The sequence below is a fragment of the Equus przewalskii genome, chromosome 1, assembly GCF_037783145.1.
Source record: "Equus przewalskii isolate Varuska chromosome 1, EquPr2, whole genome shotgun sequence".
In the NCBI taxonomy this organism is placed as follows: Eukaryota; Metazoa; Chordata; class Mammalia; order Perissodactyla; family Equidae; genus Equus; species Equus przewalskii.
In genome coordinates, this window is record NC_091831.1 from 37,949,099 (window position 1) to 37,958,641 (window position 9,543).

Below are 9,543 nucleotides of genomic sequence, written 5' to 3' on the forward strand. Positions count from 1 at the left end.
AGACTAGAGTTCTGTTGCAGGAAGTGAGTTCTACAACTGCCACACAGGAACAAGGCAAGTGCTAGGTGCCCTCATCCCAGGCCTGCTCCTTTTCTAATAGGTAAGAGCTGGGCTGTGGTTGGTGAAAAGTGTCAGGTTTGTTTTGATTCTGCCCCAATACCAGGTCACTAGCCTACGAGAGGAATTTGCAAACATTGAGAAACTCCTTCTTCCTTGTAGCATTGATATTGGCTCAAAACAAGGTTGACATAAGGGAAGCCATATTGTAGAAAAAAACCAAATTGTAACTTTGAATGACTTCTGATTAACTCTGACTTACCAGCCCCTTTGAATCTTTGCTTTAGTTTGCCTAGATAAGTAAGGGTCTGTCTTTGAGATTTGCAGGCTCTGCAGATTTTATGGCCCCTCCTAGCTGCGATAAGATGATAACTTTGTTCTTTTGAGTTCTTTAGGAATGTGAGGACCCTGGGCAGAGAGTCTATGCTGATAGCCATCATCAATGACAACTGAAAGATCAGGGTATAGGATGTTGCTCCAGTCTCTGATGTATACCCAGTAAAATGTCCAGTAAAACAAAGAATATCAGGAACTAATACTAGATGTCTGTCCCCAACCGGAGACCAGCCCCTTATATAACCGGCCTATAGTCTTTGTTCTGTAAGATGGTTCTTTCAGACGTAAGTTGGCTCTCTTCCCTCTTGCTAGCAAGCTGTAACAAAAAACCCTTTCTCTCCTACCACCTTGCCTCCTGACTATTGGCATGTCTTGAGGCGGGCAGATGACCCACCTTGGGCGGTACCAGCACGAGGAATGTCAAAGGCTGGAACTGGACTAATGTTTGAGTTCCTTGTCTGGGAGGCTCGGTCCCATCAGCCCAAGTCATGGAATGGAGTAGAATAGGTTGACACTCCATCTCAATCCATTCCCATTTCGCTTACTTACACTTTTTTTCACGTGACTTTTGGTTGCTGAGTAGTGTCTGTCTAACGACATGGCATGAACTGCTATGAATAACGATAACAGGCAGAGCACATCTTCTCTGGTGTGAGGGTTTGGGTCTTCTTTAGGGTAGACCTCAAGTGACTGCGGGGTGGGAGAGGGGAATTCTGGATCAAAATAAAGCAACTCCTGTGGTTGCTTGTCTAGGGCACTCAAATACTACACTTAGATCAGGGTATGTGTGAATGTCTGTGTTTCACGACAGGGCCAGAACCCAAGAGTGTCCAGATGGGTCCTCATGTCAGCTTTACTCTTGGCACAATTTAATTGGAGGTAAAGATGACTCCCAGTTGTAAAGTTCCCGCTATATACCTTACCTGGTCTAACCCTCACTGAAAGCCTGGAGTAGGTATTATTATCTCCTCTGTCCACATGAAAGAACAGAGGTTCAAGTAACTTTCCCAAGGTCATAGGATAGAAAGGATTTAAACTCAATCCTATAAGCTCTAGCCATACCACTTACCTCCCAGGAGGCCTGTCATTGATTAGAAAGTGAGCTTGCAGTATTACATGAAAATAATTTTAGTTTATTACAAGACTATTGAGCCTATTCCAGTCCTTTGACCATTCTCTGGTCACTAGTTTAATAACTTTTGTTAATAAAGGAAATGAAGTATTAATAATTTCAGAACAGCAATTTTCTGGGATTCTTCCGGTAAAATGAGACTGTTTATCTCTTTTGTGCTATGCAATACTGAAACATTCTCTAGTTGATACAGGGACATGTAGAACTATTTAAAAAATTCAATGCCTTTCACCCTTTTGGAGCTGTGATATGATTTATATATAGGCCAATGTGTGTTGACCTTCAACGTATTCACTGTGGGAGGTCAAATATTTATTTCAACTTACATCCTAGTTTATCCCTCACTTTGGAAATTATTTTCAAACCTAGCTAGCAGCTATGAAAGAAAATCTGTCCTATTTAAAAAATAATTTCTTCTATTATTATTTCAAATACATGTGTAACATTCACTAAATTAAAGATCTGTTGCCCAGCTCATTTATATTCCAGATCATATGCTTTAGAGATGATGTGGGAAACTGAGATCTGTTGATTAAGATTCCTCCATTTACTACATATGGCATGCCTAATTAAAAATTGGGGATATTTTTATCCATTAAAACTCACCCACCTTCTTCCATTTTAGAAGACATTGTTAAGAGTGTTTCACCTTCAGATATGTCTAAATAAAGTTTAATTGGATCCAGTGTGGAAACCTACAACCTGTGTTACTGCTGATGAGCAGTGCTGCAAATCCTACTTTTGAATTTTTATTAGATCAATTTCATATTTGCTAAATGGCACACATGAGGTTTTTGTCACAATTTCAGTTCTTGAATTATGGAAAGAAATAAGACCTTTTTCTTATAAAGATGAGATAAAGACAACTGTCCAGGATATTATCCAGAAAGAGGCTCTGTAGTACTGAAAATTGTGGGCTGTGGAGTCAGACCACCTGATTTAAGTCCTGACTCTGCCACTACTGGTTGGTTACGAGTCCTTATGGAGCAACGTGACCTCTCTGTGCCTCCATTTCCTCATCTTTTTCCTGGTCTCTATTTTTGCTATTAAGAACTCTGTTATCAGTTTATTTATTTGCTGGGGAATCTGTCTTTTTCTCTTCTGGTGACTTTAAAATTCTTATGTTCAGTATCTTTGATAGTCTGCTATTTCTCTGTGATGAATATAGATGTAGATATTTTGTTTATTTTACTCAGAACTTTTGGTGTTTGTTCAATCTGAGATTTCATGTATTTTATTAATTTGGGAAATTTCACAGTCATTACCTCTTTGAATATTTCTCTGCTTCATTCTCATTCCTAATATTCCTCGTGCACATATGTTGGATGTTCTTCTATTCTCCATATCTTTCAACACTTCTTACGATTCCATCACTTTATCACTCAGTGATATATCTTGGGTTATTTACTCAGCTCTATCTTTGTTAATTGATTTTCCCATCGACTATATTGAATTAGTTTCTTTTTCAATCAATTGGATTTTTAAAAATCAATGAATATATTTTTCAATTCCAGAAGTTCTATTTTTTTAGATTTCCTGCATTTTTTATGGTTTCTTATTCTTTATGATTTCCATTCTTTCTTTTATCTCTTTAGGCATTTAAAATAGTCTAAGCTTGTTCAGATTATTATTTATCATTCATAGGGGCTCTATTAATCTTACTTCTTCTGCTGCTGCTTGTTTTCTATCATGTTTTATAAATTTTGACTGTGAATCTCTTGCATGTCATTTTTCTCCCTGTAGGAATTTCACATGGCATTGGTGCAGAGCAGTTTTAAATTTTCTTTTGCCATATGTCTCAGTGGTATCAGCTTGGATTTTCATCACTCATGGGCACTATAAATTGGAATCCATACCCTAGATTATGTAGGCTTGAGATTTTGCTGGAAACTTTTTTTACTCACCCAGAATCAAAGATAGCAAAAAGATTATTGCTGTCTCCCTAAGAGAGCAGACAGAGTTTATCTAGCTCCCCACTTTCAGAGGGTGTAACACTTTGAGAGTCCTAGCTTTATACCTTCCAATTCCTGATCTCACACTGGTCTGATCTCCCTACATGGACATTAGGACCTGGGACCCCAGCAATTAGAGATCTCCTGAGTCCTGTACCTCCTGTATACCACTCATGCTGACCCCTGGCCATTGCAGGGTCAACTTATGTGTTTCCCACTCTTTTAGTTCCTGAAACCTAGACCTTTGACTTTTTTCTAGCTACCTCAATAACGTATTTAAAAATGCTTTTGTTTTTATTTTATCCAGAATTTCTAAGCATTTGCAATGGGAGTAGTTATTATTGGTTCAGCCCATCATATTAATAAAACCATATGGCATTTTCTTGAAGGTTAAATTAGCTTTTGCATGTGTGAAATTTAGCATAGTACCTGACACTTACTCAGCTTGATGATATTTTCAATATTAGCCATTGCTACAGAATGATTTGCATAAAGTCAAAATGAAACTCAGGCTACTGCTGAAAGGAGGAAGAAGCAGCTTGAGAATATTTGTTTTTGGTTAATTCCACACAAAGTCCTTTGATAAGTCAGGATCGGGTATTGATAAGCATATATAAAGTTCATAGCACTGTTCCTGGAAGATCTCAATTTCCTCATCACATCCTCCCAATTAACATTGGATATCTCCGGTGGCTTCTTGTTTTCATCAGAACCTTCTCTTAACCACTTTACCATTTTTCATAAGAGTTTTTATTTTTTTTTAAGGATTGGCACCTGGGCTAACAACTGTTGCCAATCTTTTTTTATTTTTTTTTTTCTGCTCCATCTCCTCAAACACCGCTGCCCACTCCCCGTACACAGTTGTATATCCCAGTTGCAGGTCCTTCTAGTTGTGGGATGTGGGATGCCGCCTCAACGTGGCCTGACGAGTGGTGCCATGTCTGTGCCCAGGATCTGCACCCTGGGCTGCCGCAGCAGAGCGCGTGAACTTAACCACTCGGCCATGGAGCTGGCCCCTCATAAGAGTTTTATGAAGAACATGGTTGAATTCTTTGCTTACCATGGTACATGGTGTCAAGTATATCTTTCACTAAACTACCCGTAAAATTAACATGATTTGCAAAGGTGACAGAAGATTTTTTTTCCAATAAAATGAAATCCAAGATAATCTCAGGGCAATGAACAAGGAAAAGCATCAATGTTAGCGCCTGCTTGACTATGTCTGTCATTTATCACAATTAGTGTCACAGGGCATTGGTGTTAAGCAGATAATGATAGTTTTCTTTGGCAATTAGTAAAGACATATTACAGTGTTCTGAAAATAAACAATATTTAACTCCATAAAAAGCTAGGGAACATTAAGAAATGTATTCTAGATTCTTTAATGGAAAGTGTTCTTTTAGCTTTTATGAATTTTTCAAATTTTTGTCATATGTATATTGAGGAAAAAGTATTTTTAATAAGATAATATAGAGTTATTTATAATTACTCCCAAAATGGAACTAACCTACAAGCAAAAAATGAGAATAGTTAAGTATGTATAGTTTATTCAAACCGTAGAATATTTCATTCTCGTTAAAATAATGTTAATACAAACAAAAATGATACGGTAGTATCACCAGGCTATATTCAGAATAAAGTGATTCACTGAAAATGGTTTATTATTAACAACAAAGAATAAAAATAAACCAGGCATTCTATTCAAGAATACAGAAAAATTAAAAATTAAGCTAAGGAAAACAGATGGAATCAACAAAGACAAAAGCAGCAAAATAAAAATAGCCATGAATAGGCTTTTTGGAAAGACCAATAATTAACCAAAATCCTGGCAACAGACATAAAGGAGAAGGACCATACTTACATAGTGTTTGAAATGAGAAAGAGGATGTAGCCAGAAACATAAAAGCAACTAAAAAAAAAAAAAAAGAAAAAGAATGAAATTGAAACTATCAGTGAAATAGATTTGAAAATACCAACTAAAAAATTCTTAAGAAGAAGTAGGAATTGTAAGTAATGTAATAACCATGCTGGATTTTGTAATTTATCAAGGATTCACCATTGATTAGGCTCCAGCCTGGAACACCTCGCAGGTGAGTTCTTTCAGACTATTCTTAAACTGTTGAAATGACTCCAGATTTCTGATAGGAATCTTCAAGTTAAGGCATATTTATTTTCTTCTTTTTCTTAAAACCTACCAGAAAGAGAAAGGAAAAAGAGTCATCGACCATCTACAGTGATACAAGGAAACGGTGTCGACTACCCCCTCAGACTGCAAAGCACTGTCCAAATGTGATATGTCTACTGAGAAGAGAGCTTGCTGAGAGGTGTTCTCAACCTTCTGCAGGATACAGATTTCTCCTAAAGTTAGTGCTGTAGTCCTAAAAGGGGAATTCGTGAACCTCCGTCTACAGCTAGAGGAATGGAACAGTCCTGGGAGATGTGGAGACTTAGTTCAAAACCACAAAAACGCAAGGAAGGACAATTGAACAAAACACCTTGTTGTGTCATTTTTATTGTCTCTAACCAGCCCTCCGAATTGAGCTGGGTGCCTGGAGTAAGGTAGAGTGACCCAAGGAAAGGAGGGTAGCGGTTGCAGATTGCATCAGAAAGGTCAAAGGGCAATACTAGTTAGCAACAGTGTTAACCTTTATCCAACAATTAGTATGTAGCAGGAGCTGCTGTAGGTTAAATCTTATCTTGTCTAATTTTCGTAACCTATAAAGGGTTATTATTACCATCCCCATTTTACAGATGGGAAAACAAAGACACAGGGAATTAAAAATACCAGTTCCTTGATCTTGAGCTAGTAAGTGGCAGCATTGGGATTTGATTTCAGTGGGTGACTTCAGAGCCTATGTTTTTAACTATAATCCTCTGTGCCTTCCCCCCTCCTCCCTGCCAGCCCTACTGTTTTTCCCTAGGACACTACAGATTTAGTGAGAATGTAAAGGAGATAACAAAGGAGAAGCTAAAGATTGTCAGCTCACACCTCCTTCCTGTATAGAATGTCCTTCGTCTGGAATCTGGCAGAAGAATCATTCAAAGAAGGGTAAAAATCTTAAGAAAAAATGAACAATAAACATTGTAAAATGATTTGCTCCAAGAAACACAGGAAATGTTCAGTTCAATAGTTCTCTATATTCTCACAAAAATTACAGATAATGTAATATTTCCAAAAATGAGATAAGCTCAGGGAGAAGATTATACAATAATAGGATAATCTGAAAAGCAAGTTGGAAAAGCTCAGAAAGGAAAAGGAAGTGAAACCTAAGACATTACAGAATGAAAGCAACAAAAATAGAAAAAAGGAATGAAAACTCTAGCAAAGATAGGGTGGATGGCTTGGAAATCATATAAAACTAAAAAAGAATAAATGCATTAGAATAATATATAGCAAAGGTAACTAAAGGAGATCTAATATATGCACAACTGGTATTTTAAAAAATGAGAACAGAACAGATGGAACAGACTCAAATATTCAATACTAAGGAGGGTTCAATATTAGAAAAAATAATTAGATGTCATTTATATTATCAATAAACAAAAATAAAAAATATCTTTATAGATGCTAAAAAGGCATTTGATAAAATTTGAAACACATGCTGATTTAAAAAATAAGTTTAGTCAAATAGGATTAGACGAAAATTAATTTGTATTGTATCAATCTCATGCTATTGGATATGCTTAAGGGTTGGAAGACTAGATTTATTCTCATTAAAACCAGAACAAGAACAAAGGTTCTGTTATTATTTAACTTTACTCTGTAATGTTAGCCAACTCAATTATATAAGAAAAATACCTAGAAATGTATTAAAAACATACATGGTAAAGGAGTAATATTATAACTATTTAAAAATAATGCAAATTAAAAAAAATAAGCATATCAGTGAAAGGATAACTAATGTCTAAAAATAGAGGAAAATATAGTGAGTAAGTCTATGAAAAATTCTTTAGCCTTTATAGTAATCAATGGCATACAAATTAAGATAATGAGAAATGATTTATTTTTCCTACTGGAATAGAAACTAAATTTAGTAATGATATCTAAAATTGCTAAGGGTTTGTGAGACATTCTTCAGTACTTGTGGTAAAAGTACATATTTGTACAGCCTTCCAAAAGTCTTGAAAATGAAGTCTTAAAGAAGTTATTACAGTTTGACTCAGCAATTTCACCTCTAGACATTTCTCCTGAGGAAATAATTGGACAACATGTGTTCAATATAAGCCAGGATCTACCTTTAAACTTTTTATTTCAGTTCTTTAATAGCGAAAAGTTAGAGGTACCTAGGATGTTTACAATCTATTGTTAAATAAGAAAAACTATTCAGAAAGTTTTGTATAATTTTACCCTTTAAAAAAGTTTGGAAATATGTATAACAAGAATTTTTATATCTAGGTGGCAGGATGATTGATTTTATTGCTTTTATTTATATTTTCTAATTTCTTCTTCAATGATCATGTATTTGTATAATAAGTGTAAAAGTTATGTTCATAAGAAACTTTTCAATATATCATGTTATATAGAGAAAACAATATAAACATTTCTTACTCAGTTTGATTCCAAGTGTCAACCAAAATGCTTAGGAAAAAACCCCTGGAATTAAACTAAAATGTTAATGGTAGTTGTTTCTGGGAGATGAAATTATGAAGGATCTTTATTCCTTCTTGTATATATTTGTCTCCACTGTCCTAAAATAAATGTTTTCATTTTTGCAATTAAAAAACCCACAGAATTCCAAAAGCCAAGCAAGAAAGATGAAGGAAAGTAACCCTTATCCTATTCATTAAATTAAAATCTGTTCCTCCTTTGCCCTAGTTCATTAATCTCTAGCTTTAAGTGTGACCCCAGTAGGGTACTCCTTTGAATCACATTGTTTTCCCATCCATATTTTATATTCCCTCCAGGAGGCTTATTCTGAGGAAATGCACCAATTAAGACTATAAATTCAGAAATGGAAGTATAAAAAGAGCCCTACCTCGTGGTATCACGCTTCTGACCACTGCAATTTTCAGATGTTCTCGAGGATCAAAGACAGGACTACATCTGTCCATGGTTTTCACTTCATCACCTTGAGCTTGAAGTAATTAAATAGGAATAAAGAGATAATCTGCTTGTGTTGAAATAAGGTTTGAAGGAACTTCAGATTCCTCCTCCATTATTTTCTTCTTTACTTGTAATGCTATCTATTTAGCTTACTGTTTTTAAAAAATGCTAGGTGTTTATTTTAAAAATGCAAACAATAGAAAAAAACATGATACAGGTAAAAAATCACATTAAATTCCAACATAGAAGTATTTGTCATTAACAATTGGTGAACCTCACTCAAGGTATCTCTTTGTGGATGTGTTCAGAAAGAGAAAGAGACTGGATCAATAGCAAGAAGTAATTTAAGGAAAAATGGCATCAGTCTGTACACGCTATTTTTTTTTAAATAAAAATTATTGAACTTACTTTAACTTAAACCAAAGGAAAAAAGTGAAATGGAAATAATTTCTGAAGTTCAAATTAACATTTCATCAGCAGAAGACATCATACGTCCTGAAAGACAACACTAATGTTAAGGAAAAACAGATTAAGAAAAACTTTACAGGATAAAAGTCACACATATATAAATGTATACATATATATGCATGATTATATATATATATGCATACATATTGTTTAAATATTTTATATTTTAAAATGCATATTTAAAAACATATATTTTTAACTTTTCTCCCAAATTACACTTTTTTCTTATGGGAGACTTTTCTAACCTTTTGTGTGTCTGTCTATCCTACTAAACGTTTTAGAGTTTGGAGTTAAATTGAAGAAAGAAGTGGCTATCTTAACCACTGGAGGCCAAGGGTTTGATTTATTTCCACAGTGAACAGGATGCAAGACAGGAAAGACGTGCCCATCAGCACGCACCACCACTGCTGGATTCCAGTATTCCTGCGTCTGCTATACACAGGCAAACCAGTCAGCCCCTCAGTGCTCACACCACGGGTGACACTTGTCAGGGCTGACCTTACAGTGCGTCCGATGTGGCTTACATTTATTTGCACATAAAATCCTAAGGGAAA

The 9,543-nt window shown here is 35.4% G+C and overlaps 1 long non-coding RNA gene across 2 annotated transcripts; it reads left to right on the plus strand.

Annotated features, from left to right (window-relative positions):
• Positions 1-30: 30 nt before the first annotated feature.
• LOC139084165 (uncharacterized) lies at positions 31-8,924 on the plus strand. Of its 2 annotated transcripts, none has more exons than XR_011541582.1 (4): positions 31-100; positions 5,676-5,840; positions 6,380-6,526; positions 8,383-8,924. It is a non-coding gene; the product is annotated as an uncharacterized lncRNA (long non-coding RNA). The 2 variants fall into 2 exon arrangements; XR_011541645.1 differs by lacking the exon at positions 31-100 and adding an exon at positions 5,457-5,567.
• Positions 8,925-9,543: the final 619 nt, after the last annotated feature.